At 30.4% G+C, this 17,194-nt stretch overlaps 1 protein-coding gene across 4 annotated transcripts in view; it reads right to left on the bottom strand.

Moving 5' to 3' along the window:
* LOC145662003 (uncharacterized) overlaps positions 1-17,194 on the bottom strand; it is a 202,782-nt gene that overhangs the window by 135,906 nt on the left and 49,682 nt on the right. The window lies entirely within an intron of this gene.

A 17,194-nucleotide genomic window follows, 5' to 3' on the forward strand; every position in this document is an offset into this window, starting at 1 on the left:
CATACTGCATCTCTTCGTTATTATATCAAATCTAAAAATGTTTTTGTTCCTAATTTAATATTTTTTTAGTGTAGCATTCTTAAAGTCTTTGATTTTCTTACTGTGTAGAGCAACAACACGAACCAAATATTGTTTTTGGGCCTCACCTTTCGTTATAGAACTGTTGTAAGCTTGAATAAGGACAACAGCTCTTTCAGCACAATCATTTACGACAGCCAGGTTTCCAACACTTATATTCATTTTTGGTATACTTCATTTCTTATCCAAGACGAAGGACCTTCTTGAAGGAAAGATTTTGCCTGTTCTTCACCATCGTTCATAAGTACATATGGTGGAGCGCCTTGTAGTGTAGGATTCCAGCTGAGCTGTTGTCGTGAAATTGTTTCCATTTGCTCTTCTCATATCTTCTTTAGAGGTTTGACTCTCATAGTGTTGACTAACGCTTGATTTGTTGAATCTGACACACGGAATTCAAAAAGTGAAAGAGGAATTAGGTATTCATACAGATACCATAAATGCTTTTCATCGCCACAAATGCTGCATTCTTAAATTTTGTGTTACAATATCCTTCCAGCTCACGCAAGAAGTTGAGGTCATTGAGCGGTGCTCTATGTGCCATATTTGACTCATTCCAGTAGCATCCATAGATGAGGGCAACGAACAGACTTAATCCCTGATGCTCTTTTATTTCACTCTCAGAAAGAGTAATTTCACTGCGAAAGAGCATAATCTTTATTGTATATATGGCTTTGGACATCCATGTTGCATGGTGCATACCATTAATAAATAAATACAATGCGAGACAGTAAGTGATATATCCCCTCTCTGCATTGGATACTCAGAGTGTAACTTTCATTGAACACATATTAATGAATGAACAAAATATATTGAACCAACATATCTGAAAATAGTTTGCATTCTAATGCATTATGTCTTGCAACAACCATGGATATAAATCTGGCATAACCATATACAGCATTTCAAAAGGGATTTGAGCACTTTACCGCTTAATTATGGAATAAAATTAAATAATATTCATTCTCTGTCTACTATCTACATACAGCTGAAAAGAGTGAAAGACAAGATTCAAAGATTTCTGTTGAGTACCGTATTTTTTAAATGAACATTAAATGCGCCGGAGCCGCCGTCTAAAACAGGCCGGCAATAGAAGTCGACAGAGGGTCGGAAATGTGCCTTTCTTACTGTTTTGCCTAGTTTGAGGGTCGGCAATATCCGGCAAAGTGTCGGCAAAGGGTATTTTATTTTACGATTTTCGACCTTTGCCGCCTTGGCAAAAGGTAGGCAACTTTGAACAAGTAGATCATCGCGCCGCCGAGCATGGGTGCTAGCTGCCTCCGGCAGCCCGCCACCGTCGACCGCGACCGCGTCTTCTTTCCGACCGCGAATTCCTGATGGGGTATCTAAAAAAATGAGAGTTGGGCATTCGGAACTCAAAATTGGGAAAACATTACTTTTGGTTTCCAAAGACCACTATGAAGCAGGATACGTACTAGTTCCATCGATAACGCTCAGTCTTTTCTCCATCAACACTACAATCCAGTAGCTGGAGAACTTTAGTAAGTTCTTCGAAACAAATTTTAGTAAGTTCTTCGAATATTTAAAGCACTCTTTGGATCCAACATCCAAATGGCACAATACGTGAGCTGCAAGGTGGATTCATTTAAACATCACTACAAAACTGTATAATTCCTGTCGCGTTGCTTCCGGTCTGTCGTTATCGGTAAAGAACATCCGTTTTTTGGACCCATTTCAGTCGTGTCTTTGGAAACATTAGTGTGTTCACCTTAATTGCCAATGAAACAGGTATGAGTCTACTGTCTTGCTACAGCATCTTTCCACATTATTGTATTACTGTGCTCTAAACTGCTTACCTGTGCTGTAAGCTTCCCTTTTCGCCAGAATGTCAGCGAATTTTGCTATGGTTGTTTGCCCACAGCAAATAAAGTCTTCGATGAGCAAGTCTCCATAAGTAAAGTGACTGAACAATGTCTTGACGTATTCTTTTTATAAATAGATTCATCATATAAGCAGTTATCGTTTTCTTTATTCAATTCTAAAAAGCATATCTTTTCGACAATTTGTAATATCTATATCAAAATCTATTGTCTACACTAAGTATTGTATGAAGAGTCATCAGTACAATAATCTCATATTGAATAATTTAAAATATTAGTTTTCACTCATTTTAAGGTAGTGGTACTTTGGTATCTGGTTTGTGATATAAGTAAGGTAGGTTTAACCTTGGCAATGGCGACGTTCTGATTAAACCATCCCTAAACTGAGTTCTGACAATTAAAACAAACCGCCGAATTTTTTAGATTTGCATCCCTTGAACAAGTGGAATACCTTGTCCGTATTGAACAAATTTTCCTTTCTTGATCACTATTGGTTCGAGTAAGATACGACTAGAGTTAGTATATTCGAAAATTGACAACTTAAGTAAGAATAAAATATTGTAGAATTGCGTTATTTAATTCGGCGAACTTTAGCCCGTATGTGAGACCAGAAGTATTGTATTTCTGATTATATTTATTTTTAGTTAGATACGACAATTCAGAACTTTTCTTAGATATTACGACTTGCAAAATTTCATTTAAGCCCACCGTACCCTACACTGGTATTTTCGCAGGTGAGATAATCAATGTACGCTAATATCTAATAGTATGATCATAATATGTCGAATATGATTATGTAGCAACAAAGCGTCAAGAGATTAAAAACTGCACATCTAAATACTTTGCATAATCACATTGGTAGCTTGAATTTGATATCTCATTCGTTTTTGTAATCAATTCCCACGGTTAGAGAGAGAAAGCACAGTATACAGTATTATGAAATCGTGATGCGGGTTTCATATAGCGAGTAATCTATTTTCTTTTGTAATTTGTAATAACATTACACTGAATTTAAATATTTTTGTATTATATGTTATTTGCCATTTCTTTTAATTATGGTTAAATTGTAAAGTAATTTCAGGAGTATGATATATTATAAATAATTACAAACTAGCTCAAGGGACTTTCAGGCAGAACGTCCAAGATGGTTATTGCATTATTATCAAATTAAATACAGAATATTTGATACATATACACCATATTAATACATCCAAATTTATATTAACTTCATGCTTTTTGTAGTTTTTTAACACGCTTGTGATATATCTAACTATACATTCCTTTCAATTCCTATGGATTTTAACTTTTCTGTAAGACTACGTTAAGTAACTCCAGTTTGAGTTCTACAGCAAATATTTCGCATTATCTTTAATTGTTCTATCTACTACCGTCCTTGCTGAAGTATGGAAGTACAAATACTGTTGTAGTCTAAAATTTATTGTCAATGTTTCTTGACATATTGATGGAAACTTCCTATATATTCAGGGATAGTTACAACCAATCTATTCCCAGTTCAATAATCATTCAAAGATAGGTATATAAGAATGATACGAATAACCATTTTGCTTTAATCTATACTGGTGTAATAATGTTAGTAAAGAACATTTCTTTCTTCTAAAACTAATACAATCAGAGAACTTAATTCGATAAATGCTTTACTTCTCCGTTTCCGTATAAAAGATCATCCAAGCGTCTACTACAGATAGGCCCTATCTATTCTGTTTTCCTTTTTTCCCTCTCTCTTCCTGTAGCAACATGAGCTCTATCCCTAAATATTCTAGTTGATAGGATCCGGCAGATAAACGACTAAATATTTCTTATTTTAATGAAAAACTGATAATAAAAGCTATTGCTCAATATATTTTGTTTATTTCTTAACATAACTTATCACCTTAATATTTTCATACAAGTTTGTCCACTAAACTAGATTTTATTTCATTCTAATTGTGGCTAAATTCTAAAGCTATGAACTAAGATAGTTCTACATAAATTGAGAACTTCCTCCGGAGTTTTCAAGTCTCATTCAGGAACGAAGATACAATTTGAAATTATAATAAATATAGGCGATAATCAAGTAAAATACAAATCGACTTAGAGTTAAAAAATAAAATATAAAGTGCCTCAAGAATAGGTTATAGGTCATCTCCTTTTCCTACTATGTATAAATGATCTCTATATGAATAAGGATGCCAGAATTATATAATGTGCCGATAATACTTCAGTTATAAGCAAAATAAAATATACAAACTCTCTTGTTAAAAAAATTAAGTACATAAAAAACTTTGTTTTAGGTTTGATACTAATCAGTCTTAAACAACATGACAACACAGTATTTACGTTTCAAATCGACACATGCTAAAAATATTAATAAATCCACAGTAAACCCAAAGGCTCATCCACACAGCTAGACAATGAAACAAAAAATTATGAGCATTATATTTCAAAAGACTTCGGATAGAATACTCATATCGAAGTATCTTGATACCTCTATCATAAACTGAACTCGAGGTAATATGCTCTAACAGTGCTAAAAGACAGATTAATTTTAAAATGGCTTAATACAAATGTACTATAGGTTCATATATCTTATAAAGTATGGCATTCAATTTAAGGGTAACACAGCTGAACCGAAATCTATATTTATTAGCAGAAAAGACCATCCGCACAGTAGAATGTTAACCTAACTACGAGCGCAATTTGGGCCCTTTTTTCGAACTAGATCATTTACACATAAAAATAGAAGAGACTGAGTTATGCGCATAGTTTAATAATAAGTATCTATTTTATATGTAACAAATGAAGAAGTGCATTAATTGTATCGAATTAAAACAATACCAAGAGTTCTCTAGAAATGGTAATACAAGACGCAATGAGTGCAAAGCATGCTATAATAAAAAGAAAAGAGAGAAATATAACAATAGTGAAGTTGAAGAAGTAGATGATGATTTTGAGTTTAGAGCATTGAAACATATATTCTCACGAAGAAAGAACTGAATTTATTACAGAAATACCCAAATATTCCTAAGAAGAAACCAGATGGTGTATCTCTGTTTTGGTGGAAGACTGTTAAGGATGGCATAAGATTAAAATGTATAAAGGAGTTTGAAATCGAAACAGCTCCAGAACCTCTTCCACAACATTTTAGAGAACGGTTTCCTTTTCCTCAGTATAGACATTTGATTAAGCGAGTGATAAGTCTTACCAAAGTTGTTCGTAATAAAGGTTTTTACAGTTACTGACAATGAGATTTTTATTAATGATAAAGTGTCCGGGATAAAATATATTGTAGATGATAAGAGCATTTACTTTCAATAGTTCTTGCTTTTACTTTTGGTGCACCTTCCCCCTTTTTTGTGACCAGATTATTTAGAGATAGAAATGAATGAAGTAGCGTTATGCGCAAAGTATTCCCATAACTACATCTACAATATTACAATTGAATCCTACACAAAATATATTTATTGCATCTTAATCTCCAGTTTATAAGCTTTCATTTGACACTTAAATCGTTAAAATTCGTTAATAATTAGTTTTAAAAATTCAATGAGAAGGAATATAACAAATGTAGCATTTACTGGAATAGGTGATCTGTCACTGATTCATTTGAACGATTCCAGTACCAGCACAGGACCGTCCAATCCGATTATCTTTCCTTCTCCTCACACAACATATATATATATATATATATATATATATATATACATTAGCCTCTTCCTTCAACACAACTTCTAGCTAGCAGTCGAGGGGGCGCTCTATCTGACGTAGTCTCCTCGAAAGAGAATACATCATACATGACGTCATTGAATCCGTGACGAAATATCTCTCGAGTCTCTTTCTGTCTTTCCTTCCCATTAACACTCAGCGATACCAGAATATCAGAACTAAATTCTAAATTGCAAGACAAAAAAAGAAAAAATGTCAGTGTTTCGAACTCAATATTATTTTCAGAACGATCCACGATTTTAATTTTTCAAGATATCGCTTTAAAACATAGAGGGATGAATTCACCCCTTTACTAATAAATATGATAATTGTTAAAAATGAGTTGGCAACACTGCAACCTCACCCCCAAATAACGATAAATTCAATAGCTCAATCCCTAATTAACCGATTTCAAAAATTCAAACGGCAAATGAATACTACTAAAATAAGCAATTTTATAAAATGCATGAATGGTTGCATAACCCTCAGAATATTTCTCCCTTTTTCACTATCTTCTCAAAATTTCATTCAATTGAAAAAATAAAAATACCGCCATAATATCCAATTAATTCTAAGACTTTTTTAAAGAATAACATTTTCCCAAAAGCTCAAAAATAAACCCGTAAAAATTCCCGAAATGTCGAATTTGATATAACTTCGTCAAATATTAACCGATTTTCAAAATTCAAACGGCAACCAATAGAGAATTAAATTTACTAGCTATCGAATGTCTTGCAGGGTGCATAACTCTAAGGATATAACTATAAAAAACTCAAATAAATCACTTATTTATACACGTACCTTTAAAATTTAAATGACATTATGTTCTGTATATCCAAAGGTCTTTGTTTTTTATAGTGCTAGTACTATAAAAACACATACACTTAAAACATACTTAAAACTACAAGTTCGGACAAGTTCGAACTAAAGGATTTAAATATCGATCATGTATTAACAAAGAAACAACTTAGTGATAAATCTAAGAAAATTAAAGAAGGTAAAGGAATGGATTTATCTTTAACTACTGCACAAATGAAAAAGATTAAGAAAGAACATATGGGTGGTTTTATTTTTACAATTCCAGCCATTTTAGCAGCTTTAGGAGCAGTCGGTTCATTAGCAGGTGATGCAGCAGCGATTACTAAAACTGTACTGGATGCTAAGAAGAATAAACAAGAACTTGAAGAACAAAAAAGGCACAATATGGTTATGGAAGAAAAGCAGGGAGCAGGTAAACCAAAGAAGTCAAAAAACTAAAACCATTGACCAACTTCGATATAGATAGGTTAATTAAAGAATTAAAGATAAAACGATCTAGAGGTGTATTTATGAGTGATGAATTTCCACAAAAACCCTATGTAAATGAGTGTGGTATAGTTAAACTTGATAAATCAGAAAACATTGGTACTCATTGGATATGCTATTGGAAAGATAACAACATAAAGTACGTGTTTGATTCTTATGGTGGTGTTCCTCCTAAACAACTAGTACAATATCTTGGTACCGAAGACTTATTTTACAATGACGAACGAATACAAGACTTTAATTCAGTTATATGTGGTCATCTTTGTGTTAAAGTTTTAAATCTTCTAAATCAAGGACATTCTTTTAGTGATGTTATGTATATGATTAGAAATGATTAAATATTAATAAGTTTAAGTACTTTTAAGGTTTATATCCATAAAAGTTTTGTTTTAAGATAAATATGGAAGCTATACACAATAGATTTTAGATTATTTTGAGAAGCATGAGGATGAACTAGATGCACTAGTTAGATTTAATTTAAATTGGTATTTTCGGGATGTTAGTAAGATAGACTTAAAAGATAAAAACCTCGCATATACAGTTGTTCAGTTATGGAAAATGTTAATACCTAAATTTTTGTACACGGAAGAAGAGTTGGTAAAGTTATATCCAATAATTACCTTAAAGGATATGTTATCAAATTATAACACCGGACCATTAAAATGCAGTAATTGTGGTAGTAAGTCATTAACAAAAGGTAGGGGTAGTTACATTTGTGATTATTGTTCTGTAGAGAATGGTTTTGTTTACAGTACTAATGAAGGAATGAGAGCTGCTTGTGTGAGAAAACCATGGTATGATACTACAAAAAGATTTAAGTTACAGTTATCTCGTTTGCAAGCTTTACAGGATAGACGTATTCCCGAAGATGTGTTCAAGGTGTTAAATGATGAATTTAGAGATATACCAAAACATTTAATATCAACAAAAGATGTTTTAGAAGTACTAAAGAAAAATAAATACACAAAATATTATGGTGATGTCTACTTAATACACTATCACCTTACCGATAAAAAACAATAAACTTACGACATATGGAGGAAACACTTATAAATGAATTCGAAAACTTATACGAAACCTTTAAAGAACTGTATCCGAAAAGAGTATTGTTTATTAACTTAAAATGTGTTTTGTACCATTTGTTGAAAAAGCACGATGTTCATGTTTATATTGATTTTAAACACTCACCTAAGCAAATAGAGATGTTAAAGAAATGTTTTGAAAAATTAGGATGGGCATTTTCTGTATAATAAATGAGTATGGATAAATTTTGTAATGTTAAAGATAGAAAAGATGATGTTGATATAAGTGAAGAAAAATTAAAATTGTTGGAGAATTTAAATGATGTTGTTAGCGTAAGTCAACTTAGATGAATAGAAGCCCAATTAGAGAACGATAGAAAACGATATGAAGATGCATTAGAAACGTTACAAGACACATACATAAAGAAAGAAGATTTTCAAAAGATAAGGATGGATACTACTAAATTGATTATGCAGAAAGAAACTGTACCTCTACTATATCGATTAAGAGCTAGAAACGTTAAGGAGCCAATCTTTAGAATATTTAATCTCTCTAACGGTTATAAATTTCTATATAATGGGAAAATAATGCACATGGAATTAAGTTTGGATAAATACTTTTTAGACATATATTTAGGTGATACTGTGATTGAAAATGTACCTTCTAACTTTAACAAGAATGATATAATTACAATTAAACCAACTAAAAATTCAGCTATGGAAGAAGGTCAATTATTGTTTGTTGTGATGTACAAAGAAAGAGTTCTTTCATAAAGACGTTTGCTATATAATAAATATGGATATTTTTGGTAATGTTAAAAGTATAATGGAAGAATCTAGAGAAGTTTTTACATCTTGGGTTGATTTTAAGAATAAAAGATTGGTTAATGTATCTAATGCTATTGATAAACAAGATGTTGTAATATTAGAACAGCTTGAATCAGTGAAAGAAGAGTTTAATTTACTTACAAGAAAAGAAATTGTTGAATTACCATGTCGATTGACAGAAGATGATCTTGGATAACCATCCTTTTTTGTATATAATTTAGCTGCTCCCTACAAATTTCTTTATAGAGGTAGGTTAATGAATATGGAATCAAGTCTTAATAATCATCTTATAGACCTATTTTTAAATGACACTAGTTGAAAGTTTTCCATTACACTTTAATATACATGATCAGTTAACAATTAGACCAACCAATGATTCTGAATTGGAAGAAGGTATATTATTATTGATTATTATGTATATAGAAACAGAAGATGAAAACGAATCAAGTGATGATGATGATGATAATGTTAAAAGTATAGTATTAGGTAATGATAAATTTTATTTTTTTGGTTGATTTTCTATATAATAAATAATGATGATGTATTGTGTTAAATGTAAGAAATTGATAGATACGGAGAAAGATACCATTAGGATAGAACAAACAAAAAATGGGAGATATCTAAAGAAAGGTATTTGTTCTATATGTGGTGTTACTAAAACTCAATTCAGTAAAAAGAATGATTGACTATATGATGGTAAAGGTATTAGAGAAGACATTATAGAAGAAATTCACAAATCATCTAGAAAAATCTTTGACAGATTAAGTGTAGTTATAAAAGGTATCGATGATCTTTGGCAAGCTGATCTTGTTGAAATGGATAGTTTAGTATTAAAAGGTGTTTCCAAATTAAATAAAGGCTATAAGTATCTGCTAACGATTATAGCTGTGTTTTCGAAATATGCGTTTGCTGTTCTTGTTAAAGATAAGAGTGGTAAAAATGTTACAGAAGCATTCGAATGCATATTAAGAACGAGAAAACCTAGTAACATACAAACTGATCAAGATAGAGAGTTTTACAATAAAGAGTTTAAGAAGTTAATGGAGGATAATAAGATTAATCATTACTCAACCTATAGTGGTAAGAAAGCTTCTGTTGTTGAGAGATTTAATAGAACACTTAAACAAATCATGTGGAAAAGGTTCACAACACAAAGAAATTATAAATGGATAGTGATATTACCAACATTGGTTAGTGAGTATAATAATAGAGTACATAGAACAATTGGTTTAAAGCCTATAGAAGTTAATAAGAAGAATGAGCGAGCAATATTGGAGAAAATGTATAAGAAAGAATATAAGGGTGTCAAACCCAAATACAAATTAGGTGATCATGTTCGTATAAGTAAGTCGAAAGGGTTATTTGAGAAAGGATATACACCTAATTGGTCAACAGAAGTATTTGTTATTAGTGAAGTTATTCCTTCTAATCCGCCTACATATAGAATTAAAGATTTAGAAGAAGAGGATGTACAAGGTAGATTTTACGAACCAGAACTATTAAAGACGAAACATAAAGATTTATACTTGGTGGAAAAGGTGTTAAGAAAGAAAGGTCATAAAGTATATGTTAAATGGCTAGGTTTTGATGATTCACATAATAGTTGGGTAGATAAGAGTAATGTTGTAGTGTAAATATAAATGTTGTCTTTTATGGAATAATAACCATAAAAGGCTAGCGAACCGTTACTCTCTGTGTTAGATGATTATGTAAGGGTGTAACGATTTCGGAAGAGTTAATACTTGATATGACAAGATGGTGAACGAGAATTTATTTTTGTGGGTAAAAACTCCGAAAATGATTAAATCAACATTTTTATATAATAAATATGAGTACTATGGATAATTCTTATAGTTTAAATGATATTTGCTATGAACAGAGTAAGAACAATTATTGGTATGGTATTTTTGGTGATTTCAAGTTGATTATAGATAAGAATACAGGTTACTTTAATGCTACTAAGTTGTGTCAAGACGGTGGTAAAGAGTTTAAAAATTGGTTTCAAAATAAAGAATCTAAAGAACTAATAGCATACATTTCCAGCGCTGGTCTTCCAGATGTGGAAATTATTAGAAAAGTAGCAGGTGGCAAAGGAGAAATATGGAATGAATTAAGAGGAACATATGTTTGTAAAGAATTGATTCTAGATATATCACGATGGTTATCTCCAGAGTTTAATCTGAAATGTAATCAAATCATTATCAATTACCTCGTTAAAGACAACGATCAACTTCAAACAAGACTACAAGAAACAGAACAACAAATGAATGAATTACGTATAAACAATGAGAAACAAGAAAAGGAAATAAATCATTTAAAACAATTGCAGCTCCATATACAGATGATGTTTCAAAAGATAATTGCCTAACCATATATAAGAAGAACAAACCTAATGATCCTTTCCCTTATTATGCAATAAGATGTCAAAAGAGAAGCCTATATAAGCCTCTTAATGAAGCAGAAGAAAAATATCCGAATCATGTAATAATATACGAAAAGTTTAGAGATCCTAACAGTATTAAGATATTCAACGTAATGCAGCAAGAACTAGATATTCGTAAAGGTAAGAGTAATGAGTTTTGGACACCCCTATCAGAAGAAGAATTGATTAACAGTATAGATTGCTTGTATGATAGGTTATTATTTGACAATTAAGGTTACGACTTTTATGATATAATAATTAAGGCTACAACATTTGTGATATAATAGTCATAAAAGGTAATTAGTTAAACATTAAACAAACCATCTGTTGTAACATTGAATGCTAAATTCAATATACTACCTAAATCTGAATTATGGCGGTATTTTCTTATTATAACTCTCCAATCAATATAATGTCTAAATAAATATATAAACTCTACAGAGAGGTTTTGATAAATTGAAATGTTATGCCAATGAACTCTGTCTTTGAACTCTGCAATAAATTCTTCTGTTAAATTTTGAAATATTGAAATTATTTCCCAATCTACTTTGTCAGCGCAATCTCTTATAAGGTTTTCTGATAATTGTTGAGTTCCAGATAAGCGCCCCCAAGAAACTTTATCTGCATGTTCTCGTATTAAGGCTTCAGAGAGTTTGTTTCCATAAGATATAGCATCAAAATCAACTTTATCTATAAACTCATTAATAAATTCTTCAGATAGGTTTTGATTATACGATACTTCTTCCCAATCAACTCTATCTGCAAATTCTCTTATAAAGTCTTCTGATAAGTCTTGGCTTCCTGAAATAATCTCCCAATCAACTTTATCAGCTAATTCTCTTATAAACTCTACTGATAACTTTTTCCATGAACATATTTCGCTCAAATTAACTTTCTGCAGGTATTTGCGTATGAAATCTTCTGTAATGGGATCATAGTTATATTCCTCCTCATAATCATCATAACCTATAGATAACCATTGCTCATCAATCAGTGAATCTAGCATCTCATCAGACAAACTCATAACGTTTGTATAGAGAATGTTTTGTATAAGAGATGAGTTCTTTTCTTTAGTGGCTTTCTTGAACAAATGATCCAACATACCTATGGACACGCTAAAATTTATTTTGTCTTCATCATTATAACCACCTATATCTAAATGTTTACATACACAATCAAATATAGGTTTGTAAGATAATATTTCCTTAGCACTAGTCATCTTCGTTTTTATTCTTAGATTTTTTAAATTTATCTCATTTTTCTTGGTTTTCTATATAATAAATATGGAGAAAGAATTTGATTTATTACATGATAGACTTAAACTAATTCATGATGATCCTTAACTCTTAGCAGCACTACTAGAGAAGCAAATACGGTTAAAAGAAAAAGAATTATTAATAATGCAACAAAAACATCTGATTTGAGTAGTGATTATGAATATAAATATGGTAGTGATGATTATGACTATAATGAGTAAGTTTACAAAAATGATTTAATTTTATTATGTGTATATGTAACTTTGATGGGTTATTCTCATCGAAGTCGTGTTCTAATACAACGCGTAATATGTAGACAATGGCAGTGGTGTACAATGTTAAGCGTTGTATTAGGATATATGGAACTAGATATAGTACAAAAATGATTAGAAATAATCCGGCGAAGATAAAAATTGAGTAGTAAGATTTTCTATATAGTAAATAAGACTAGTAATTACAGTAGATTTACTGTAATAGAGTTAAGACGGCAATGTAAAGAAAAGGGAATCAAAATATATTCCCGATTAAGAAAAGCAGAACTAATAAACCTTCTTAAACAATATGATGATTAACAAAGCAGAAGACAAATTAGAAATATATTACCATTTAAACAACAAGTAATTGAAGAACCGAAAATCAAAGTTGAATCAGTACCAATTGATGTAAAGCTCAAAGAAACAACAATGAAATCAAGATTAGAAACATGGGAATTTACAACAGATTACAAACCACAAGATCCACTTGAACAATATATTACTGCAACATCTAAAGCCATATTAAACATATTACAAATTAGCATAAGTAAACATAGTTCATTAAAAGCTATTCTTTATATAAGTTGTACATATAAGAAAGGTAAAGAAACTCAAAACTTCTATTTTAACACTGAAAACCAAGAAATATATCAATCAAGTAATTTAAAAGAAGAAATACCTAAGATGAAACAAAGATTAAGAACAAGAATGGATGAGTTCCAAGCTAGAGGTTCTGGCTGGGCTCTTATAAACATTGACTTTTTACAACTAGCAATCGTCAAATATACACAATATAGAGGATCAACATACATAGATCTACCTGATAAAATTAAAAATAAACAAGCAATCATAAATGTAAAGAATGAAGATGAAAAATGTTTCTTATATTCAATTTGTTCTGCACTATACCCAGTTAATAAAGATCCACAACGACCTTCCAAGTACAAGCAAGCTGTTAAATACTTAGAAGAAAAATTTAAAAAAATATTCATTTTCCTGTAAAACTATGCGATATTCCAAGAGCTGAAAAATTACTTAATATTTCTATAAATGTTTATGCATATGCTAAAGACTATTCAATCTATATACTACATCACACACAAAAGAAGCAAGAAAATCATGTCAATTTATTATATATAAAAGAACAAAATGAAGATCAAGTTAAAACACATTATTGTTGGATTAAGGATTTAAGCAGACTAGTATGTGCACAGTTAACTAAATGGAGAGCTCGAAAATATTTATGTTATAGATGTTTGTTATACTTTTACTCTCAAGACACTTTAAATAAACATGAGCAAGATTGTTCGTTAAATGAACCAGTAAAAATAATAATGCCTGAAGAAGGTAAATCTGTTGAATTTAAAAACTACCAATACACAATGAAAATGCCATTTGTGATTTATGCTGATTTTGAATGTTTGTTACATAAAGTTATGGGTTGTGAAGAATGTTATCCGGATAACGAGCCATATACGAAAAAATATCAACAACATAAACCATCTGGATTTTGTTATTATGTAGTAAAGAGCGATGGAAGTAAATCCAATCCTGTTTTGTATAGAGATAAGAACGCTGCTAATAAATTTATAAGACTGTTAACAAAAGAAGCCAAACACATATCAAACATATAGAAACAAAATAACGAATTACCATTAACAAAAATCAGAAAAAAGAGTTCAATGAATCTAAATGTTGTTATTACTGTAAGCAGGAGTATACTAAAGAAAATCATAAAGTTAAGCATCCCGATCATATAACAGGAAACTTTATAGCACCACTATGTAATAACTGCAATTTAAAAGTTAAAGTACCAAAGTTTGTACCAGTGATCATACATAACTTGACAGGATATGACTCACACTTGTTCATAAGAGAAATGTAATAAAGAAGAAATAGATCTAATACCCAATAATGAAGAAAGATACATATCATTCAGTAAAAAGGTTGGAACTATTAAATTGAAATTTGTAGATTCATTTAGATTTATGGCTTCTAGTTTAGACAAATTATCATCGAACTTGAAACCTGAGCAAATGATACATACCCAACACTTTTATCCTAATCAAGAACAGTTACAACTTGTAATAACAAAAGTTGTTTACCCATATGATTATGTTAACAATTGGGATAGGTTTAGAGAAAGAAAATTACCGCTAAAGGAAGCATTCTTCAACAAACTTATGAACACACATATAAGTGATGAAGATTATGCACATGCAAAGAAAGTATGGGAAAAGTTTAACATTAAGAATCTCGGACAATACCATGATTTATATTTGAAAACAGATGTATTATTGTTGGCAGATGTGTATGAGAACTTTAGAGAAACATGTCTTAAAGCTTATGATCTTGATCCTGCTTGGTTTATGACGGCACTAGGTTTAGCTTGGGATGCAATGTTAAACATGACAAATATAAAATTAGAATTGTTGTGGGATTATGATATGGTACTAATGGTAGAGAAAGGTATAAGAGGTGGGATTAGTCAATGCTCAAAAAGGTATGTAAAAGCAAACAATAAGTATATGGAAGATTATGATAAGAATAAAGAAAATTCTTACTTAATGTAACTAGATGCTAATAACTTGTATGGGTGGGCGATGAGTCAATATTTAACGTATAAAAGATTTAGATGGTTAAGTGAAGATGAGATTGAAGAAATAGATTTTGCAAGTATAACTGATGATTCTGATACTGGTTATATATTAGAAGTTGATCTTGAATATCCTAAAGAATTACATGACTATCACAAAGACTATCCATTAGCTCCTCAAAATATATGTCCGCCTGGTTCAAAACAATCGAAGCTATTAACAACCCTATATGACAAAGAAAAATATGTAATTCACTATCGAAACCTAAAACAAAGTCTTTCACTTGGATTAAAACTTAATAAGATACATCGAGTAATAGAGTTCAAACAATCAGATTGGTTAAATAAATATATTGATTTAAACACACAAATGAGAACGAAAGCAACAAATGATTTTGAAAAAGACTTTTATAAGCTCATGAATAATTCAGTATTTGGGAAGACTATGGAAAATATTAGAGAGTTAATATCAAACTTGTAAGTGATGACAATAAATACGAGAAACTTGTAGCAAAACCAAATTATAAGAGTACTACAGTTTTTACGGAAAATTTAGTAGCAGTTCACATGAACAAGATTAAAGTGCAATTTAATAAACCGATTTATGTTGGTATGTCAATTCTAGATTTGTCAAAATATTTAATGTACGATTTCCATTATAATGTGATGAATCCAAAATATCAAGACAAAATAGAAGTATGTTATACAGATACCGATAGTTATATATACCATATCCAAACAGAAGATGTGTATGAGGACATGAAAAATTATATTGATTACTTCCATACGAGTGATTACTCTAAAGATAACAGATATAAGATACCGCAGGTCAATAAGAAAATACTTGGTAAGATGAAAGATGAACTTAAAGGAACAATCATAAAAGAATTTGTTGGTTTAAGAAGTAAATGTACAGTATAAAAGCACCTCAAATAGATTTAACAGATAAAGACTTTAAAGGTAAGTTCGATAAAGAAAAGTGTTGTAAGAAAGCTAAAGGTGTTAAGAAGAGTGTCGTGTATAAAGAACGTACATTTAACGAATGTAAGGACTGTTTGATTAGCCAAAGAGAATATTATAAGAAGATGAATTTGATTAGAAGTTATAAGCACGATTTGTACAGTATAGAAGTAAATAAGTTAGCTTTAAGTTGTGTGTATGATAAGAGATGTGTTTTAAAGGATGGGATCAATACCCTACCATGGGGTCATTATAAGTTAGAAGAGTTGTAGACGTAAGTAGGTATAAGTAAGTTTTAGGTTTAGATATAAGTACAACTTCATGGATATAACTATAAAAGTTTCAGAGGAATAATGTAGAAATGAAATTTAAATAAAAAATTATTATATTTTACAAACATGAATAAGACACTTTGTGAAGCAGGTAACAAATACTTACTAGATATAGAAAAGAATAATAATACTAAAACACATAAAGAAAATAGTAAAACTAAAATTTGTAAGAAATGTAAGAAAGAAAAATATAAAGTCCAATTTAGATATATAGAAAAAGATTCTCTTTGTCGTGAATGTCTATACGAAACATTATCACCCTTAACATGTTTAATGTGTCAAAAAATTTAAAATAAACACAAGATATCCAAATGCTAAATAACGTATAGAATGTAGAAAAAATAAATCAGACTTTAAATATACTATACTTAAAGATACTCATTTAGAAGGGCTACAAGATGTTTTCGATTATGTAATTATTAATGGAGAAATTTATGCTGTTTTATCACCTAAAGAAGAAGAAGAAAAAGCTGTATTAAAACTACCATCTAGATACGAAAAGCATTATGAACATCTTAAAAGAAATATTAAAAACGGAAAATTAAATATATACCAGAATGAATATAATCGAATTTGTTATAGAATTATATTTATTAACTCC

The sequence above is a fragment of the Thermobia domestica genome, chromosome 10 (genome assembly GCF_964235325.1).
Source record: "Thermobia domestica chromosome 10, izTheDome1.hap1.1, whole genome shotgun sequence".
Lineage (NCBI taxonomy): Eukaryota > Metazoa > Arthropoda > Insecta > Zygentoma > Lepismatidae > Thermobia > Thermobia domestica.